Source organism: Antechinus flavipes, chromosome 4 (assembly GCF_016432865.1).
Source record: "Antechinus flavipes isolate AdamAnt ecotype Samford, QLD, Australia chromosome 4, AdamAnt_v2, whole genome shotgun sequence".
Taxonomy (NCBI): Eukaryota; Metazoa; Chordata; class Mammalia; order Dasyuromorphia; family Dasyuridae; genus Antechinus; species Antechinus flavipes.
This window is the reverse complement of record NC_067401.1, coordinates 178,972,706-178,995,565: the sequence shown is the minus strand read 5'-3', so window position 1 is coordinate 178,995,565 and position 22,860 is coordinate 178,972,706. Positions and strand designations below refer to the sequence as shown.

Genomic DNA, 22,860 nt, shown 5'->3' with positions numbered 1-22,860 from the left:
CTACTAACAGTTTAAAGTGATTAACTTTGAGAAATATTTCTTTTTTTTTTTAATTATAGCTTTTTATTTATAAGATATATGCACGGGTAATTTTTCAGCATTGACCCTTGCAAAACCTTCTGTTCCAACTTTTCCCCTCCTTCCCCCCATGCCCTCCTCCAGATGGCAGTGTGTGGTTCAGAAATGGTGAGGGGGGTCACCATTTAATAAAAAAAGCTGGAGAGATCTCTAGAAGCAAAGCAAAGCTTATTATACATTCTCGTGAGAAGGGCGTCCCACCCCTTAAGCAGACAATCGAAGGGAGGAAGCACCTTCAGGGGCAAAGTCAACACTTTTAATCCCTAACACAAATACCCCCTCCTACCACTGACCCTCATCCTTATTGGCTAAGGATCTTACATTCTAAACAAGGGAACTACCCAAGAAATTGAACCTGACTAATAAATACATAGTTGCCCATATTTGATTGAAACAGGGAGAAAATGATGTCATGAGAGGATAGCAGGAAGGAGACTTAAGTATGCCCTTGATTCAATCTTCAAAGTCCTTCAGTCCTACTCAAACTCTAAGTAGATGAAGCCTTACTTGATTTTCCCAACTGTCTTGAAAGATCTCACTTCATCTCGTTCAGCAGGTAGATCAATACATGTTAAATATATCCATACAGTTATTTTGCTGCGCAAGAAGAATCAGACTTTGAAATAATGTAAAATTAACCTAAGAAGGAAATCAGAAATGCGAGCAGACAAAAAACAGAGGGATTGGAAGTGCTATGTAGTGGTTCACACCCATTTCCCAGAGTTCTTTTACTGGGTTCTATTCATTATTGAACAAATGGAACTGATTTGGTTCATCTCGTTGTTGAAGAGAGCCACTTCCATCATATTTGCTCATCATGTAGTATTTTTGTTGAAGTGTATAATGGTCTCCTGGATCCTGCTCATTTCACTCAGCATCAGTTTATATAAGTCTTTTCAGGCCTTTCTGAAATCTTCCTGCTGGTCATTTCTTACAGAACAATAATATTCCATAACATTCATATACCACAATTTATTCAGCCATTCTCCAATTTACTGGCATCCATTCAATTTCCAGTTTCTAGCCACTATAAAGAGAGCTGTCACAAACATTTTTGCACATACAGGTCCCTTTGCCTTCTTTAAGAGCTCTTTGGGATATAAGCCCAGTAGTAACACTGCTGGCTCAAAGGGTATGCACAGCTTGACAACTTTTTGAGCATAGTTCCAAATTGCTCTACAAAATGGTTGGATCCATTCACAGTTTTCCATCTTCATTTTTCTCTTTTTCTCTCTCCGAGGCTGAACGTGGGGTAGAAGATAAGAAGAATTACAAGAACCAGAGCTGTTCTTGAGAAAGATTCTTCCAGAGTTAAGGAAGAAGAGCCCTGTAAGACTTTTTTAGTCGGGGTAATTAAATGGGCCAAAATGCATTAAAGGGCTGAATCAGGAGACTGATGAAGATGGAAATGAATCTTTCTGAATTTGAGGGCTTGAACTCCCACCTCCAGTTCACTTGTCTTCCGTGGCTCTGACTCTGGCTGAGTTTGACCAAGTTTATATGTTCTCTTATAATACATTATCATAGGTGTGAATCTTGTAGAACTATATTAAATACTAAGTACATGTACTGAACTAGAGAACTATTAGGCACCATGCTAGAATAGAAACCATTGTCTTTATCAATTCCACTGACTTAATACCTTGTAAAAATCCTTGTTTCAAGCTCAGAGTTCTAGCCCATAACACTGAACCATCATTAATGAAACATCTTTAAAATGTTTATGAAATAAAAATAAAAAATATTCATGTTTAAGACAATTTTGAAACAAATTTGTAATGTACTATAAAATGCCTTAAATAGCAGAGACGTGCAGTTTTGTATGCAATCTTCTTTCTCTAATTTTCATGCTGGATTATCGGCTAGATCAGAATAATACAAAATAAATATTAACCATACAAAAATGTATGGAACTCTGGAAAGTTGAACATACAACTAAGATAGGTCAGAGGCAAGACCTGAACTTAAGTCAGGTTTTCCTGACTCCAAACTGGAATATATGCATCACCTCATTCTGTCACTTGCAAGCCTTCATATTTATATATGTGCTAACAATATTCAACAATTTCTTTTGGCCCTTAGGGAACTGAACCAGGACTAAAGGGGATACATTTTAGGGAACATGAGCTAAGAAAGGGCTTTTTATTATGTCCAAATCATCTAACATGTAAACATTGTGCTTCTGTGAGAAGATACTCTACATTTCCCTCACTAAGTAGGTGGGAGTAGCTTCCTTCAACTGGCTATACTCAGGACAGCCTCTCTTTAAAACTGTCAAACTAAGATATCATTGGGCTTTTTTCTGTACTCTTTCTTGTGTATGGAGAAAGTGATAGTCACAATTCACCCACAGAAAAAGCACCATGAATGAGTGGGTGGGGGAAAGTTTTTCTTCCTCTCAATTCTCCTTTTATTCTTTGGCCCCTGAGAATAAAGATAAAGGGTTGTAGTTTGTTTTATCTGTGCAGGTAATACAATCCCCATACTATCTAGGAGTTCAAAACATGACAACTTCGAAGACAGGACTCCCAGTTGGATATGTAGCCAGCCAGTTAAGAGGAGAAACTTAGAAACAAATGTGTGATTAGGTCAAAATGGGTTCATGACCTAGGCATAAAGAATGAGATTATAAATAAATTGGAAGAGCATAGGATAGTTTACCTCGCAGACCTGTGGAAGAGGGAGGAATTTATGACCAAAGAAGAACTAGAGGTCACTATTGACCACAACATAGAAAATTTTGATTATATCAAATTGAAAAGTTTTTGTACAAACAAAACAAATGCAGACAAGATTAGAAGGGAAACAATAAACTGGGAAAACATTTTTACAATAAAGGCCTCATTTCCAAAATATATAGAGAATTGACTCTAATCTATAAGAAATCAAACCATTCTCCAATTGATAAATGGTCAAAGGATATGAACAGACAATTCTCAGATGAAGAAATTGAAACTATTTATAGACATATGAAAATATGCTCCAAATCATTATTAATCAGAGAAATGCAAATTAAGACAACTCTGAGATACCACTACACACGTGTCAGATTGGCTAGAATGACAGGGAAAGATAATGGGGAATGTTGGAGGGGATGTGGGAAAACAGGGACACTGATACATTGTTGGTGGAACTGTGAACACATCCAGCCATTCTGGAGAGCAATTTGGAACTATGCTCAAAAAATTATCAAACTGTGCATACCCTTTGGTCCAGCAGTGTCTCTACTGGGCTTATACCCCAAAGAGATACTAAAGAAAGGAAAGGGACCTGTATGTGCCAAAATTTTTGTGGCAGCCCTGTTTGTAGTGGCTAGAAGCTGGAAAATGAAAGGGTGACCATCAATTGGAGAATGGTTGAGTAAATTGTGGTATATGAATGTTATAGAATATTATTGTTCTGTAAGGAATGACCAGCAGGATGAATACAGAGAGGACTGGCGAGACTTACATGAACTGATGCTGAGTGAAATGAGCAGAACCAGGAGATCATTATATACCTCAACAACGATACTGTTTGAGGACGGATTCTGATGGAAGTGGATCTCTTCGATAAAGAGAGCCTTAATTGATCAAAGATGGACAGAAGCAGCTACACCCAGAGAAAGAACACTGGGAAATGAATATAAACTGCTTGCATTTTTGTTTTTCTTCCCAGGTTATTTATACCTTCTGAATTCAATTCTCCCTGTGCAACAAGAAAACTGTTCGGTTCTGCACACATATATTGTATCTAGGATATACTGTAACCCATTCAACATGTAAAGGACTGCTTGCCATCTAGGGGAAGGGGTGGAGGGAGGGAGGGGAAAAATCGGAACAGAAGTGAATGCAAGGGATAATGCTGTAAAAAATTACCCTGGCATGCGTTCTACCAATAAAAAGTTATTTTAAAAAAATTTTTAAATAAATAAATAAAAATAAAAATTCTAAAAAATAAAAAAATTAAAAAAAAAATTTAAAAAAAGAAGCAAATGTGTGTGGAATGCAAGCCCAAGAGGGACTCAGAACTTGAAACTTCAGATTGTGCTTTAAAAGTGAAGTGAGCTGTGTGAACCTAATCCCTTTCCCTTTTCTACGAAGGAAGAAATTAAATTATACCCTACATTTTAGAGTATGTTTGTATATTTGTCTTGTCTTTGAAGTAAGCCACCTCTTTGTAAAAGTTAATCTTGCTAAGTGGTTAAATGGAGTTGGGATACAGATAACCTCTTAAAATGGGGGAACACTATTAATGGTAGCTAGAGCCAATGACAGAAAATTTAGATTCCATCAACCTACTTAATAGTAGTGGCTTATTCAATTCCTTTCTTTTAAGAAATGGGTTTTTTTAATTTTCTTTTTCTTCTTTAATTTGGATAATTTCATAATTTTCTAAATATTCAATTATTCATTTAAGTTACGACTTTTACCAGCATGCTGCTGCACAAAAGAGTTTCTAGTGATTTCTATTATTTCTTCATTTGTTTTGAATTCTCTTTTTTCATTTTTGATACTGGCAATTTCTTTTTCCTCTTTTTTTTTTTTTTTTAACAAATGAGTTTCAAGTGAGTTAAATGGTTTTATTTTATCTTGTCTTTTAAATCAGCTCCTAGCTTTATCTAATAACGTTTCCAACCTTCAATTTTTTTGGTTTTGTTTTAAAAATCTCTCCCTTGATTTGTAGAATTTCTATTTTAATGGTTTTAAATTAGGATTTAAAAGTATTGGTTTTCTAGGTTTTTAAGTTGCATATTCAATTCATTTTGGAGTTTATTAGTGATAAAAGTTTTTTTTTTCCCATTTTAATATTTTCTCCCTCTATGAAACTATCTAGGCAATTTTTTTCTTAAAATAATGATGTCCCGGAGCAGTGAGGTGGCACAGTAGATAGAGCACCAGCATTGAAGTCAGAAACACTGATTTCAGTTCAAATCTGGTCTCAAACATATGTAACACTTCCAGCTGTGTGACCCTGGGTAAGTCACTTAACCCCAATTGCCTCAGCAAAAATAAATAAATGAAATTTAAAAAATAATAATGATGATGTCCCAGTCTGGCAGTTTTAAAGATGTAGCCCCAAAAGATAATCAATGGGAGTTATTCCAGAGAAATAGAGTGCCTCTATGTTAGGCAAAATGAGTATGTTTTTCTGTAAAAATCATGAAGATATAAATTAGATATAAAAGAATCTAGAAATGGCAAATGGCTTAACAAAACTAATAAGTCTTTAACCAAATTGATTAAGAGAAGAAAAAAAATCAAATACAGAAAATAGCTACTGAATAAGCTGAAAGTACAACAAAGCCAGAAAAGAATTAACAAAATTATTATTATGGAAAGTATAATTTTAAAAGAATTATGAAAAGAGAAAACCAATATGCACATAAGAACGCACAAAAGAAATAGAAGGATATTACAAAAATATAAAAACACTCAAACTTAACCGAATGGATCTCTATTAAATAATCTAAAATTAGAAAAGAAACCAGAAATAATGGAACTCAATAAACACTGTTCAAGATGGCAGAGAGGACACATGCATCCATTTGTTTTAATGAAATTCTGCCTTGGAATTAGTGCTAGACTTTCAGAAACCACAAATATTGGGAATACAATGCATTACCAACTGAAAATAAGCTGGCGGGGTATGGTCTCTGCTGGTGGAAAATCTGCAGGAAACTCTACCACAGTGTGGCTACTTTGTCCTGGCACCACGTCAGTAGATCAGCAGAGAAGCTATAAACAGAGGAGTAAAGACTATAATCCCAAAACACTAGATGCTCTTGGGATCTGGCCATACCTACCCAGCACTCAGAGTGACTCAGCGTGATCAAAGCAGCAGCAGTAGTTGGTCCTGGTGCAGCCACAATGCAGTCCTAGTAGCTGTTTTTCCATTGCTGCTTTCAGCACAACTACTAATCCCAGTGCAGCCAGTGGGGGCTGTCCCACTGCTCCTTCACTGCAACTTCCGGTTGCTGTAGAGGAAGCTTGGAAATACCCCACTGCCCCCGAGAAGCAGACTGTAGTTTTGTTTTTTGTTTTTGTTTCAAAGTGAGAAAACAGAATTTGTGAATTGGAAAAAGAAAATTAATTCTTCCAAAAAAAAAATTGATGAAATGGAAAAAAATTCCATAGAACAAAATAACTCATTTAAAAACTCAACTGGACAAAAAGAAAAAAAAGAAATAAAAAAGTAAATGAAGAAAATAGTTCACTAAAAATCAGACTTGAACAAATGGAAATGAATGACTCCAGGAGACACCAAAAATCAGTCAAGCAAAACCAAAATAAAAAGAAAAAACAGAAAAAAAAAGTTAAATACATACTTGAGAAAGCAGCAGACATGGAAAATAGATCTAGGAAAGATAATCTAAGGATTATTAGACTCCCTGAAAATCATGATGAAAAAAAGAGACTACATACTATTTTTCAGGAAATCATCAAAGAGAACTGCACAGATGTTATAGAAACAGAAGGCAAAATAGCCTTCATCTATTGAATTGAAAGAATTCATCGATCACCTATTGAAAGAGATCCCAAAATCAAAACTCCAAGAAATATTGTGGCTAAATTCCAGAACTATCAGACCAAGGAAAAAATACAAAAGCAGCCAGATAAAAACAATTCAAATACCAAGGAGCCACAATAAGGTTCACTCAGAATCTAGCAGCATCCATATTAAAGGATCAAAAGGCCTGGAATCTGAAAGGCAAAAGAACTTGGTATGCAGCCAAGAATAACTTACCCACCCAAACTGAGCATTTTCTTCCATGGAAGAAGACGGACATTCAATTAAATAGGTGAATTCTACTTATTCCTAACAAAAAAAAAAAACAAAACAAAAAAAAAAAAAAAAAAAAACAGACCTAAACAAAGTTTGACCTTCAAATATAGGACTCAAGAGAAGCATAAAAAGATAAAAAGAACTTGAGAAATGTATTTCTAATATGGATATACATAAAGAGTACATGTATAATTTGGTTTTACTGTTATAAAAAAGGAACTAGAAGTGAAAAAGAGATTGTATCAGAAAAAGGGAAAAGTGAAGGTAAAAAGAGGAAAATTACATCTCACAAAGAGGCAAAGGAAAGCTATTATATGTGAGGGAAAGAAGGAAAGGGGATAAATATTGTGTGAATCTTACTTTCATCAGATTTGGCTCAAAGAGGAAATATTAGACATATTTGGTTTCTCCCACCTCACTGAAAAGTAGGAAGGGAAAAGCAAAAAGGGAAGGGTTAGGGTAAATAGAAGGGAATACAGAAATAAAGAAAAGATTTAAGAAAAGGGAGGGAAGGAGGGACAGGAAAGGAGGGATTCTAAAGAGAAAGTGCTGTGTGGGGCAGGTGGTACTCATAAGTCTAATCCTGGGGAGGGGGGGTAAAGGGGAAAAGAAAGAGAAAAGCATAATTTGTGGACAGTAAGATGGCAGAAAATAATGAATTGGTAGTTTTAACCATAAATGTGAATGGGGTAAACTCCCTCATAAAAGAGAGGTAGATAGCAGACTGCATTAAAAGCCAGAATCCTACAATATGTTGTTTACAGAAAACACACTTGAAAGCAGGGTTATACATACAGAATAAAGGTAAAAGGTTGTAGCAGAATCTACTATGCTTCAGGTGAAGTCAAAAAAGCAGGGGTAGCCATATTGATCTCAGATCAAGCAAAAGCAAAAATTGATCTACTTAAAAGAGATAAGGAAGGGCACTATATCTTGCTAAAGGGTAGCATAGATAATGAAGCAATATCAATATTAAACATATATGCACCAAGTGGTGTAGGATCTAAATTCTTAAAAGAGAAATTAAGAAAGTTGCAAGAAGAAATAGACAGCAAAACTATAATACTGGGAGATCTCAACCTTGCACTCTCAGAATTAGATAAATCAAACTACAAAATAAATAAGAAAGAAGTCAAAGAGGTAAATAGAATACTAGAAAAGTTAGGTATGATAAATCTTTGAAGAAAATTAAATGAAGACAGAAAGGAGTACAAATTGACCATATATTAGGACATAAAGACCTCAAATTCAATACAGAAAGGCAGAAATAGTAAATGCATCCTTCTTAGATCATGACGCAATTAAAATTACATTCAATAAAAAGCTAGAGATAAATAGACCAAAACGTAATTGGAAACTAAATAATTTCATCCTAAAGAATGATTGGGTGAAACAGAAAATCATAGACACAATTAATAATTTCACCCAAGATAATGACAATAATGAGAATTATACCAGAATGTGTGTGATGCAGCCAAGGTGGTAATAAGGGGAACTTTTATATCTCTAAGAGGCTTACTTGCCTAAAATAGAGAAAGAGAAAATCAATTAATTAGGCTTACAACTAAAAAAAAAAAAAGGAAAGAAAGAAAGAAAAAGAATAAATTAAAAACCCCCAATCAAACATTAAACTTAAAATACTAAAAATAAAAGGAGAGAGCAATAAAATTGAAAGTAAAAAAACTATTGAATTAAAAAATAAAACTAAGAGTTGGTTTTATGAAAAAAACAACAAAATAGATAAACCTTTGGTAAATTTGATTAGAAAAAGCAAAGCGGAAAATCAAATTGTTAGTCTTAACAATGAAAAGGGAGAAATTTCTACTAATGAAGAGGAAATTAGAGCAATAATTAGGAGTTACTTTGCTCAACTTTATGCCAATAAATTTGATAACTTAAATGAAATGGATGAATACCTTCAAAAACATAGATTGCCCAGATTAACAGAGGAAGAAGTAAATTGGCTAAATAGTCCCATTTTAGAAAAAGAAATAGAACAAGCTATTAATCAACACCATAAAAAAAAAAAAATCCCCAGAACCAGATGGATTTACATGTGAATTCTACCAAACACTTAAAAGAACAATGAACTCCAATGCCATATAAACTATTTGAAAAAATAGAGAATGAAGGAGTCCTACCAAATTCCTTTTATGACACAGACATGGTACTGATACCTAAACCAGGTAGGATGAAAACAGAGAAAGAAAATTATAGACCAATCTCTCTAATGAACATCGATGCAAAAATCTTAAATAAAATCTTAGCAAAAAGATTACAGAAAATCATCTCCAGGACCAAGTAGGATTTATATCAGGAATTCAGGGCTGGTTCAATATTAGGAAAACTGTTAGCATAATTGGCTATATCAATAATCAAATTAACAAAACCCATATGATCATCTCAATAGATATAGAAAAAGCATTTGATAAAATTCAACACCCATTCTTATTTAAAAAAGCAACAACACTAGACAATAGAGGAATAAATGGAATTTTCCTTAAAAGAGTCATTAGCATTCATTTAAAATCATCAGTAAGCATCATATGTAGTGGTGATAAACTGGTGATAAACTCCAGTAAAATCAGGAGTGAAACAAGATTGCCCACTTTCACCATTACCATTCAATATTGTATTAGAAACACTAGCTTCAGCAATAAGAGATCAAAAAGAAATTCAAAGGAATTAGAATAGGTAATGAAACCAAATTATCACTCTTTGCAGGTGACATGATGGTATATTTAGAGAACCCCAGAGAATCTACTAAAAAGCTATTAGAAATAATTCACAACTTTAGCAAAGTTGGAGGATACAAAATAAATCCACATAAATCATGAGCATTTTTATACATCACTAACAAAATCCAACAACAAGAGATACAAAGAGAAATTGCATTTAAAATAATTGTCGATAGTATAAAACATTTGGGAATCTATCTGCCAAGGGAAAGTCAGAAACTATATGAGCAAAACTACAAAACACTTTCTACACAAATAAAGTCAGATCTAAACAATTGGAAAAATATTGTGCTCTTGGATAGGTCGGGCAAATATAATAAAGATGACAATACTACCTAAACTAATCTATTTATTTAGTGTTATACCAATCAGAATCCCAAGAAACTATTTTAATGACCTAGAAAAAATAACAAAATTTATCTGGAAGAACAAAAGGTCAAGAATTTCAAGGGAACTAATAAAAAAAAAAATCAAATGAAGGTGGCCTAACTGTACCTGATCTAAAACTATATTAGAAAGCAGCGGTCACCAAAACCATTTGTTATTGGCTAAGAAACAGACTAGTTGATCAGTGGAATAGACTAGATTCACAGGACAAAGTAGTCAATTAACTATAGCAATCTAGTGTTTGACAAATCCAAAGACCCTAAACCCAAAACACAAAGACAATGGAAAATGAATGGATGCCCATCAATTGGAGAATTGTTGAGTAAATTGTGGTATATGAATGTTATGGAATATTATTGTTCTGTAAGAAATGACCAGCAGGATGAATACAGAGAGGCTTGGAGAGACTTTACATGAACAGATGCTAAGTGAAATGAGCAGAATCAGGAGATCATTATATATTTCAACAACGATACTATATGAGGATTATTCTGATAGAAGTGGATTTCTTTGACAAAAAGAAGATCTAACTCAGTTTCAATTGATCAGTGATAGACAGAAGCAACTATATGCAAAGAAAGAACACTGGGAAATGAATGTAAACTGTTTACATTTTGGTTTTTCTTCCCAGGTTATTTTTCCCTTTTGAATCCAATTCTTCCTGTGCAACAAGAGAACTATTCGGTTCTGCAAATATGTATTGTATCTAGGATATACTGCGACATATTTAACATATATAGAACTGCTTGCCATCTGGGGGAGGGAGTGGAGAGAGGGAGAGAAAAAATCAGAACAGAAGTGAGTGCAAGGGATAATGTTGTAAAAAATTACCCTGGCATGGGTTCTGTCAATAAAAAATTATTTAAAAAAAAAAGAATTCATTAGTTGATAAAAATTGCTGGAAAATTGGAAATTAATAAGGCAGAAAGTAGGCAATGACCCATACTTAACACCATACACCAAGATAAGATCAAAATGGGTCCATGATCTAGGCATAATGAGATTATAAATAAATTAGAAGAACATAGGATAGTTTATCTCTCAGACCTGTGGAGAAGGAAGGAAAGAACCAAAAAAGAACTAGAGATCATCATTGATCACAAAATAGAAATTTTTGATTTTATCAAATTGAAAAGCTTTTGTACAAATAAAACTAATGTGGACAGGATTAGAAGGGAAGCAATAAACTGGGGAAATATTTTTACACCTAAAGATTCTGATAAAGGCCTCATCTCCAAAGTATATAGGGAATTGACTCTAATTTATAAGAAATCAATTGATAAATGGTCAAAGGATATGAACAATTTTCAGAAGAAGAAATTGATACTATTTCCACTCATATGAAAAGGTTTTCCAAATCAATGTTGATTTGCAACATTAAATGCAAATTAAGACAACTCTGAGATATCACTACACACTTCTCAGATTGGCTAAGATGACAGATAAAGACAATAACAAATGTTGAAGGGGATGTAGGAATACTGGAACACTGATACATTGTTGGTGGAGTTGTGAATGGATCCAATCATTCTGGAGAGCAATTTGGAACTTTACTCAAAAAGTTATCAAACTGTGCATACCCTTTGATCCAGCAATATTACTACTGGGCTTATTTCCCAAAGAGATATTAAAGAAGGAAAGGCTCCTGTATGTGTAAAATTGTTTGTGACAGCTCTTTTTGCAGTGGATAGAAACTGGAAATCGAAGGGATGCCCACCAATTGGAGGATGGCTGAATGAAATTGTAGTATATGAATGTTATGGAATACTATTGTTCTATAAGAAATGACCAGCAGGAAGATTTCAGAAAGGCCTAAAGAGACTTACATAAACTGATGCTGAGTGAAATGAGCAGAACCAGGAAATCATTATCACTTCAACAATACTACATGATGATCTATTCTGATGGATGTGGCTCCCTTCAACAATGAGAGGATCCAAATCAATTCCAATTGATCTGTAATGAACAGAACCAGCTACACCCAGAGAAAGAACACTGGGAAATGAGTATGAACCACAACATAACATTTCTACTCTTTCTTTTACTGTTTAATTCCATTTTTGTTTTTTCTTCTCAGATTATTTTTACCTTCTTTCTAAATCCAATCTTTCTTGTGCAACAAGATAACTATATAAATATGTATACAAATATTGTATTTAACATATACTTTAACATATTTAATATATATATGGTACTATCTGCCATCTAGGGGAGGGGATGGAGAGAAGGACGGGAAAAGTTGTAACAGAAGTTTTTGCAAGGGTCATTATTGAAAAATTACCCATGTATATGTTTTGTATATAAAAAGTTATAATATAATATAATAATAACATAAAATATTATAACAATATTTATATAATATATAATATTTTGATATAATATTAATAACAATATAATATATTTTAATTATACAAAATGATGTGATATAAATAATATAAATATGTTTATATTTATATAATAATAAAAAATAAAATATATAATATTATATATAATATATAAACAATAAGAATATATAATATAATATAAATATAATAATGTAAAATGTTATTTTATAATATAATGATAATATAAATGTAATATAAAATAATTATATTTATATAATATAAATATGATATAATATTAATAATATATAATATAAATATAATATAATAATAAAATATAAAAAAATAAACCAATGTTCAATAAACATGAAAATATATATTACTTAGGAAATGAATTTCTATTTGCTAAAAACTGAGAAACTGAAAATTGAGTTAAAAATGAATTTATGATTTGGACATAAAGGGTGATATTATAAGCAAATTAAGAGAATAAGAGGATAGTTCATTTTTCAGATCTGTACAGAAAAGAGGAATTTATGATCAAAGAAGAACTAGAGAACATTATGAAATATTCATTGAATAATTTTAATTTCATTACGTTAAAAAAGTTTTGCACAAACAAAATCAATGCAGCCAAGATTAGAAGGGAAGCATAAAGTTGGGGGGGGGGAAGGGATTTACAGTGAGTGTTTCTGATAAAGGTCTTATTTCTAAAATATATAGAGAACTGATTCAAATCTAAAAAACTATAAGCCATTCCCCAATTGATAAAAGGTCAAAGAATATGAACAATTTTCAGATGAAGAAATTAAAGCTATTTATAGTCGCATGAAAACATAATCATTATTGATGAGAGAAATGTAAATTAAGATAACTCTGAGGCATCATTACATACCTCTCAGATTAGCTAAGATAACAGGAAAAGATAATGATAAATGGAGAGGATTTGAGAAAACTGGGACACTAATGCGTTGTTGGTGGAGTTGTAAACTGATTCAACTATTCTGGAAAGCAATTTGGAACTATGCCCACATGGCCCTTTGATGCAGCAGTCCTTTACCAAAAGATCATAAAAGAGGAAAAAATACCTACTTGTACAAAAATATTTGTAGCAGCCCTTTTTGCAGTGGCAAGAAATGGGAAATTAAGTAGATGACCCTTAGCTGGCAAATGGCTGAATAATTCAAAGTATATGAATGTAATGGAATATTATTATTCTATAAAAAATAATGAGCAGGCTGATTTCAGAAAAGTGTAGAGTGAGCAGAATCAAGAGCACTTTGTACACAGTAATAACAAATTATGTGATGATCAAATGTGATGGACTTGGCTCTTCTCAACAATGAGTCAATTACAATAGATGGAAAATGCCATCTAAATTCAGAGAGAGAACTATGGATAATGAATGTGAATCAAAGAATAGTATTTTCACCTTTTTTTGTTGTTGCTTATATTTTTATTGTTTAGTTGATTGTATTTTTTTCTTTCTCATTTTTTCTCTTTTGATCTGATTTTTCTAGTGCAGCATGACAAATATGGAAATATGTTTAAAATAATTGCACATGTATAACCTATATTGATTGTTTCTTGGGTAGGGTGGTGTGGGGAGAAAGAAAAAAAATTGAAACACAAGGTTTCACACAGGTAAATGTTGAAAAATATCTTTGCATATATTTGGGAAAAATTACTGCTAAAAATTACAACTGGGTAAGTGAAAACTAATTACTCTATGGGACATCAGGAAACAGTAAAACAAAATCAAAAGAATGACAAAATATAAGAAAATATGAACTATCTCATGGAAAAAACAACTGACCTGGGAAATAAATCAAGGAGAGATTTTAAAAAAATTACTGGGCTATCTGAAAGCTATTATTAAAGAAACAACCCAGATAGAATCTTTGAAGAAATTATGAAGAGAAATGGAAAGAATCTACTGATCATCTCTTTTTAAAAAATTTTTAATAGCTTTTTATTTACAAGTTATATGCATGGGTAATTTTACAGCATTGACAATTGCCAAACCTTTTGTTCCATTTTTTCACCTCCTTCCCCCATCCCCTCCCCTAGATGGCAGGATGACCAATACATGTTAAATATGTTAAAGTATAAATTAAATACAAAAGTATACATGTCAAAACCATATTTTGCAGTACAAAAAGAATCGGACTCTGAAATATTGTACAATTAGCCTGTGAAGAAATCAAAAATGCAGGCAGGCAAAAATATAGGGATTGGGAATTCAATGTAATGGTTCTTAGTCATCTCCCAGAGTTCTTTTGCTGGGTGTAACTGGTTCAGTTCATTACTGCTCCACTGGAACTGATTTGGTTCATCTCATTGTTGAAGATGGCCAGGTCCATCAGAATTGATCATCATATAGTATTATTGTTGAAATATATAATGCATATATATAATACATCTCTTAAAAGAGATCTCAAAATGAAAACTCCCAGGAATATTATAACCAAATTCCAGAACTCCCAGATCCAAGAGAAAATACTCCAAGCAGCCAGAAAGAAACTAATCACATATTGTGACACCAGTCAGAATTTCACAAAATTTAGTGGCTTCCATCCTTTAAAAAAAAAAAAAAAAAGCAGAGGGCTTGGAATATCATATTTTAGAGGGCCAAGGAGCTGAGGTTACAAACAAGAATAACCTACCCAGCAAAACTGAATATAATCCTTCAGGAAAGAAAAAAATAGAAATAGAGTATAATGTTCTTCTCTAAAATATAATTGTTCTCTGGGAGCAAGCTTCTTTTTCATTTATTTATTTATTTATTCAATTTTTTAAAATGACTTTTTATTGATAGAATGCATGCCAGGGTAATTTTTTACAGCATTATCCCTTGCATTCACTTCTGTTCCGATTTTTCCCCTCCCTCCCTCCAACCTTTCCCCCAGATGGCAAGCAGTCCTTTACATGTTGAATGGGTTACAGTATATCCTAGATACAATATATGTGTGCAGAACTGAACAGTTTTCTTGTTGCACAGGGAGAATTGAATTCAGAAGGTATAAATAACCTGGGAAGAAAAACAAAAATGCAAGCAGCTTATATTCATTTCCCAGTGTTCTTTCTCTGGGTGTAGCTGCTTCTGTCCATCTTTGATCAATTAAGGCTCTCTTTATCGAAGAGATCCACTTCCATCAGAATACATCCTCAAACAGTATCGTTGTTGAGGTATATAATGATCTCCTGGTTCTGCTCATTTCACTCAGCATCAGTTCATGTAAGTCTCGCCAGTCCTCTCTGTATTCATCCTGCTGGTCATTCCTTACAGAACAATAATATTCCATAACATTCATATACCACAATTTACTCAACCATTCTCCAATTGATGGACATCCTTTCATTTTCCAGCTTCTAGCCACTACAAACAGGGCTGCCACAAACATTTTGGCACATACAGGTCCCTTTCCTTTCTTTAGTATCTCTTTGGGGTATAAGCCCAGTAGAAACACTGCTGGATCAAAGGGTATGCATAGTTTGATAACTTTTTGAGCATAGTTCCAAATTGGGAGCAGGTTTCTTGGTGGGCTTCTGGAGGCAGCTTTAGTTTCAGTTAAATTCAATAATCACCTCAAATGCAGCCAGCTGTTAAAGTCCAGTCCTTTATTATCTCTTCCAAAATAGCCTGGTTAGCTTTCTTGGAGGCCTATCTCTCTCCTTGGTTCCAAGAGCTCTTACCACTAGTACTTTGCCTCTGCCAGCTTCAGCCTCTAGCTCCCTCTGAATCCAAAGGCTTCAGCCAAAGGTGGAAAATGGAATGAATTGATCTGAAAGTTAAAAGTTAAACTTTCTCTACAATTTGACTCTGCCTCCAAGAGATTGGGCTTGTGGGTTTCTGACTTGTGAATCTCCCGAAGTCTCTAGTGGGTTTGTGGGAGCTCCTCCTTATATACGATCTCTTAAAAGTGTGAACTCTAATGTGTGAACTCTCTTAAAGGTGTGGACTCTAAAGTTGTGAACTAAGTACATAAGCATTGTCTCTATCAATTTCAGTGACTTAGCACCTTGTTTCAAGTTCTGGCCTATAACTTTTTTTAAAAAATATTTTTTCATAATTACATGTTAAAACAATTTTAACATTGATTTTAAAAACAATATTAGTTCCAAAATTTTCTTTCTTCTTACCCCTCTCTCGTCTTTTCTGAGATTGTAAACAATTTTATATAGGTTATACATGTGTAATCATGTAAAACACATTTCCATATTAGTCATGTTGTAATAGAAAATGGACCAAAAAACAAAACAAAAAATAAAGAAAATGAAAAATAGCATGTTTTATCTGTATTCAGACTCCCTCTGTTCTTTCTCTACAATTTGATATCATTTTTCATCAAAAATCCTTTGGAATTGTCTTAGATCCTTGTATTGCTGAGAACAGTTATGTCATTCACAACTGATCATCGTATAATGCTATTACTGTGTACAAAATTCTCCTGGTTCTGCTTACTTCACTTTGCATTAGTTCATGTAAGTAAAATAGAGGACTTTTAAACAATCCCAATGAAAAGGCCAGAGCTGAACACAAAATCTGACATTTAAACAGAAAACTCAAGAGAAGCAAAAAAGGTGAACATGAAAGAGTAATCATGAGACTCAAAAAAGTTAGACTATTTGCAGTCCTATCTAGGAAGATGATATGTGTAACTCTTATGAATATTATCATTATCAGGATAGTTAAAAAGAGGTATACATAGAGAACATGGTTTTGAGCTGATTATGTTAAAATGATCTGAAAAAAATGAAAGGATGAAAAAGAGGGATGTATTGGGAGAAGGGGAGAAGGAAGTGGCAGAATGGGGAAATTTTTCTCACCTTAAAAGGCACACAAGGCAGAGATTTATAATGGAGGGGGAAATTGTGTGTATGTGTGTATAGGAGTTGCAGGCAATGCTTGAACCTAACTTTGCTCTCATCAAAATTGACTCAAAGAAGGAAGAATATGTATATATTTATGTGTGTGTGTGTGTGTGTGTATATATATGTATAGATATAGATATAGATATAGATATAGATATAGAGAGAATAAGATGGATTAATGGAGGCAGAATAAAGTGATAAAATGGATTATGAATTAAGGGAAGCAGTGGTTAGAAGCAAAATAGACTTTTGAGGAGGGAAAAGGATTAAAAAGTGGGGAAGGGGAAGAAACAGTAGAAAATGGGATGAAGGGAAAGACACAGTTAATAATCGTGTGAATGTGTATAAGATGAGATCAATAATAAAACAGAAACAACAGAATGGATTAGAACAGCAGAATCCAACAATATACGGTTTTTTTTTTTCAAGAGACACAATTGAAACAAAAACATTTGTAGGATTAAAATAAAGTGCTGGTGCAGAATCTAATAATGCTTCACCTAAAGTAAAAAAGGCAGTGTTAGCAATCATGAACAAAAACCAAAACAGACCTAATTAAAAGATAAATTAGGAAAATTGTATTATACTAAATGGTAATTTAGTAGACAATGAAGTAATATAAAAAACTGCCATAGTAATTTTTTTGATGAAGTCCTTATTCCTCAAATACATACTGAACCAAGTTTATAAAAATATGAGACATTCCCCAAGTGGTCTAAGGATAAAAACAAGACAAAATATAGTCATGAAAAAATGCTCTAAATCATTTGATTACAGAAATGAAAATTAAAAACCTCTAAAGTACCACTTTACACCTATCAAAAATGATAAATGCTAGGGGATTAGGGAAGAAGAGATACAATAATAAAGTGCTGGTGTGGCAATGAGTCCAACCATTTGGGAAAATAATTTGTAAGTATGCCCAAAGGGTTATAAAACTGCAAATCTAGCAGTACTATCACTAAGCCTCTATCCCAAAGAAATCAAAGAAAAAATAAAAGAATCTGTATATTCAAAAATATTTAAATACTTTTTTGATATTAAAGAATTGGAAATTGAAGGGATGCTAATCAATTGGAAAAAGGCCAAACAAGCTGCAGCATATGATTGTGAAGGAATACTACAATGCTATAAGAAACAATGAACAAGTGATTTCAGAAAAACATGGCAAGCCATATGAGCTGATGCAAAGTAAAATGAGAACTGATGATTGTGCATAGTAAAAGCAATGAAGTAATGATGATCAACTATGAAAGACTTGACTGCTCTGAGCAATATAGGGCTCTCATCAATATAATGCTCTGATTATTATAAAGACAATTTCAAAGGATTTATGATGAAAAACTACTGTCCATCTCCAGAGAGAGAATTGATTAACTCTGAGTGCAAATTGAAGTATAATTTTTCCTTTGTTCTTGCTTTTTAAAAAAATAGCAAAAAGTTTTGGCTAATATGAAAATGTGTTTTACATGATTTCACATGTATAATTGATATTACATATCTTGCCTTCTCTGCAAATGGGAAAGGATTGGGAAGGAGGAAGAGGATTTGGAAGTCAAAATTTCAAAAGAAAAAAATGTTAAAAAAAAGAAATAATTAAAATTTTAAAAAGAAATAAAAAATATTTTGAATACAGAGACATATGGAAAGACTTATATGAACTAATGTAGAATAAGGTAAGAGCCAAAATAAACCATATATAATGATTACAACAATGAAAATAGAAAAAACAATAAAACAATTTGAGATTAATATGAAACTATAAAGAACAAGCATGGCCCCCAGTAGAAAGCATCCCCCATAACTCTTCTTTGCAGAGGTAGGAAGAGGCTCATGAGAATGGCATTTTCTTGGCAAAGCTACTTGAGTCATTTGCCATTTCCTTCTTCAATGTACCCCTATTTTGCAGATGAGGAAATGAGGCAAATAGGGGCAAGAAGCCCAGGACTTCAGTAAGGTATTGCTATGACATGCAAATGAAATGGATTTAGGTGAGGGAAGGCTATGCAAAGTCACTAGCCTCACCTTCTTTGTTTTTGTTTTTTTTTTTTCTGTTTGCTTGAATTTTATTTTCTTTCTCATTTTTTTTTCCTTTTTGATCTGATTCTTCTTGTGTAGCAAGATAATTGTATAAATACATATGCTTATATTGGATTTATATATATATTTACCATGTTTAACATACTGGATTATTTGCCATCCAGGAGAGGGGGTGGGAGGAAGGGAGGGAAATTGGAACACAAGGTTTTGCAAGGGTCAATAGTGAAAAATTATCCTGGCATATGTTTTTTTCTTTTTAAATTTTATAATAACTTTTTATTGACAGAACCCATGCCAGAGTAATTTTTTACAACATTATCCCTTGCACTCGCTTTTGTTCCAGTTTTTCCCCTCTCTCTCTCCTCCCCCTCCCCTAGATGGAAAGCAGTCCCATATATATTAAATATGTTGTGTTATATCCTAGATACAATATATGTTTGCAGAACCAAACAGTTCTCTTGTTGCACATGGAGAATTGGATTCAGAAGGTAAAAATAACCTGGGTAGAAAAGCAAAAATGCAAATAGTTTACATTCATTTCCCAGTGTTCTTTCTTTGGGTGTAGCTGCTTCTGTCCATCATTTATCAATTGAAACGGAGGTAGGTCTCTTTGTCAAAGAAATCGCCTCACCTTCTTTGGACAAGATACAGATCAGGATATCAGGAAATGGCCCTGGACGCAGTGGGAGATATAGGACTTTTTAAGCTAAAAGGCAACAGCCAATCAGTGATTAAACTAAGTAAAAAATGAGGTAGAGAAGACTCTCTTTTACCTAGTCAAAAATTAATCAATCAATCTGGGAAGGGAAGACCCTCTCAGAGGTTTTGGCCAAAACAGAAACAATTGCTCAATTCACTCCGAGCCAATCATGACTCAAAGATAAAAGAGGAGTTGGCCTAGGATCTACTGGTCAATTGGTCAATCAAAGGGAGCCAAAGTGATTTGAATGTAAGCATGATGCTAGATGTAAACTCAAGATATCTTGGGGGATTTCAGTGACAAAATTGTCATGTTTCTTTTAAAGAACAAAGAACAAACAAGCTTGTTTCACAGAAAGTTCAACAGAAGTTAGATAATATGAACTGTAGTATCCAGTTGGCTTAGGAATGTGACTTATTTCCATTTAGCATGTGAGTAGAAGGAATAGGGGACGATGTAGATGATGGGAGAAATGCAAAGTTGGGAATAGACAAGAAATAAGTAGCAGTAAGCTAAAGGGCCAAGAGATTTGTAAGTACTGTGTAAAGTCTGAGTAAAGATGAAATCAGAAGAGAGTCACTAAGAAGGGGGGAAAGTGAAATCAGAGAGCAGGGTTGATGATAAGGAAAAAGTAATAAGGGATGAAGGAATTGACAATCACATTGTGGGCTAAGAAAAAATTTTTGGGAAATAAAGCATAAAGGTAGCTGGAATAATCCAAGGTTATGGTCAGATAGAGAAATGGTAGGCATTTGACATGGAACAAAATGACCATTTTAAGGCATATACATGAACATATGAATTTATAAACATGTCACTCCCCCTCTCAAAAAGGAGCTTCCTAAAATCTCCTAGCAACCTGGCTTCAATATTCCTTTAACACTACTGTCCTACTGTTAACACACCATACGTAATAGCTCACAAAGTTGTTCTGCTACCTGCACTCCCCTCTAACCAAGTTGCCTCCCACGCTTGGAACAACCCACCCCAGCTCAAATAGCTGCCTGCAGACAACACATTCTACCTTTTCCACAAGACACAACTCGGAATGCAATCTTTCCACGAAACCTTCCTAGATCTCAGAATTATCCCTCAGCCTTTGCATCTCTTATCATTGTCCTACCTAACCTGCATTCGTAAACATTTTCTATTAGGCATTGTTTTAGAAGAGCTTAGTTGGAAAGAGGGGCTACTCAGCCCACCCTCCCGCAGCCCTTTTGGGGTACCGCCCCACTCACCGAAAGCGCCGCGGGCTGCAGAAGGGAGAGCGCCAGTGGATGCCCAACTGAGAGGCAAAGATGTTGGAGCTCAGATGGGTTCCCCAGAAAGGAGAGTACGAAATGACGAGACTCACAAAGCCAGGTGTGTATCTGTAACACTTACATTTCCGCTTCCTATGTAGTAATTTTGGAAGCTTCCGCTTCCTATCTGGTAATCTTGGAAAGTTTTTAACCTTCCTTTGTCTCCACTTTCCTCATCTGTAAAATAAGTTGCATAAGAAAATGGCAAACTACTCTGGTTTCTTTGCCAGGAAAACCCCAAATGGCATCACAAAGAGTCAGACATAACTAAACAATGACAATTTGTTTTACTTAAAAAAAAAAAAAAAAAAAAAAAAGTTAACTGATGGTTTATTCTTTTCTACTTCCTTAAAAAAGCTTTTGGTTTTATTTATTAATTAATTAGAAGATATTTTTCCTCTCAATTTTGATAACCTTTGGTTTTCAGGTTTTCAAGTTATTTATTTCAATTTTCCTTTTTTTTTTTTTAATTGTATGCCCTTAGTTGATCTGCTCTTTTTCTCTTTATTGATGAAAGTGGTTTTTTAAAAAATTATTTTCCTTAAAAAGACTACTTTGGTTGCACTCCCAAAGTGTTGGTAGTTTTCTTATTATTAGCATTTTTAATCAAATTAATTCCGTTTTCTTTGGTTTGTTCTTTGACCTTTACATTTTTTAGAATTAAGTTATTTATTCTTCAATTCATTTTTAAGTTTTTCAGTGACTCTTTGTTAAATATATTTTACTGCATTGAGATTTGCAAAAATGCATTTAATATTTCTGTTCTGCATTTTTTTGAGTTTTATGGTGGTCAACTTTTGTGATGATGGCATATAAAGTTTTTCATTTCCATTCAGTATTTCTGTCATATTAAAAATAAAAAAATCAATTCAAGTCCTTCATGTCTTTTTAATTTATTTTTATTGTTAAGATTTGTCTAGATTTGAGAAGGGTAAACTGTTTCCCCACCATTGTAATTTTCTATTTAACTTTTCCTTTAAGTATTCAGAAGTTATACCAGTTGGTACATATATATTTAGTTTTAACATTGCCTTTTGGCTAAATGTAGTTTCTCTATCTCTGTTAATTAAATCTCTTCTTGCTATCATCATATTGAAGATAAGAACTACTACCCCTACCTTCCTTTTTTCTTCAGTTGAAGTGTAAATAGAAAGTGCTCCAACCCCTTATTTAACTCTTTATGTCTATTCATATTTCAACTGTATTTCTTGTATAAAACATTGAATTTTTCTTCCTAATAGATCCATCCTTTTTTATTTTGTGAAGAGTTCATGACATTCATTTTACGGTTATGACTGTCTTTCTCTCCATCCTGTTCTGTTATATTTTTCTTTCTTCTTGTTTCCTTCTCTCTCTTTATAAAGAACAAGAGAGTAGTAATGGGGATTAAGCTCAATACTAGTACTCTTAAGTTTGGTAAAATTTACTTTTATACCTATGTCCATTTATTTCTCTCACCCAAAACCTCACAAATTATTAACCTTTCTTTTCTCTTGTAAGCCTTTCTTTGAAACCCAACTCTAGCCTCCCTCTTTTTCTATATTTTTTTCCCTCCTGTAACTCTGTTGAATGGAAATATTTCTTTATTCCACTGTTAGGTTCAAATATTCCCCACGTTTAAGCCTTCCTTCTTGTTTGCATAGATTTATATTTGC

General features: G+C 33.4%; 1 protein-coding gene across 1 annotated transcript in view; it reads right to left on the bottom strand.

Annotated features, from left to right (window-relative positions):
* Positions 1-21,402, bottom strand: part of LOC127560763 (piggyBac transposable element-derived protein 1-like) — a 35,216-nt gene extending 13,814 nt beyond the window's left edge. The window contains exon 1 of the mRNA XM_051995620.1: positions 21,143-21,402. The gene's annotated coding sequence lies outside the window, so the exon portion shown is untranslated. The remainder of the gene's footprint in view (positions 1-21,142) is intronic.
* Positions 21,403-22,860: the final 1,458 nt, after the last annotated feature.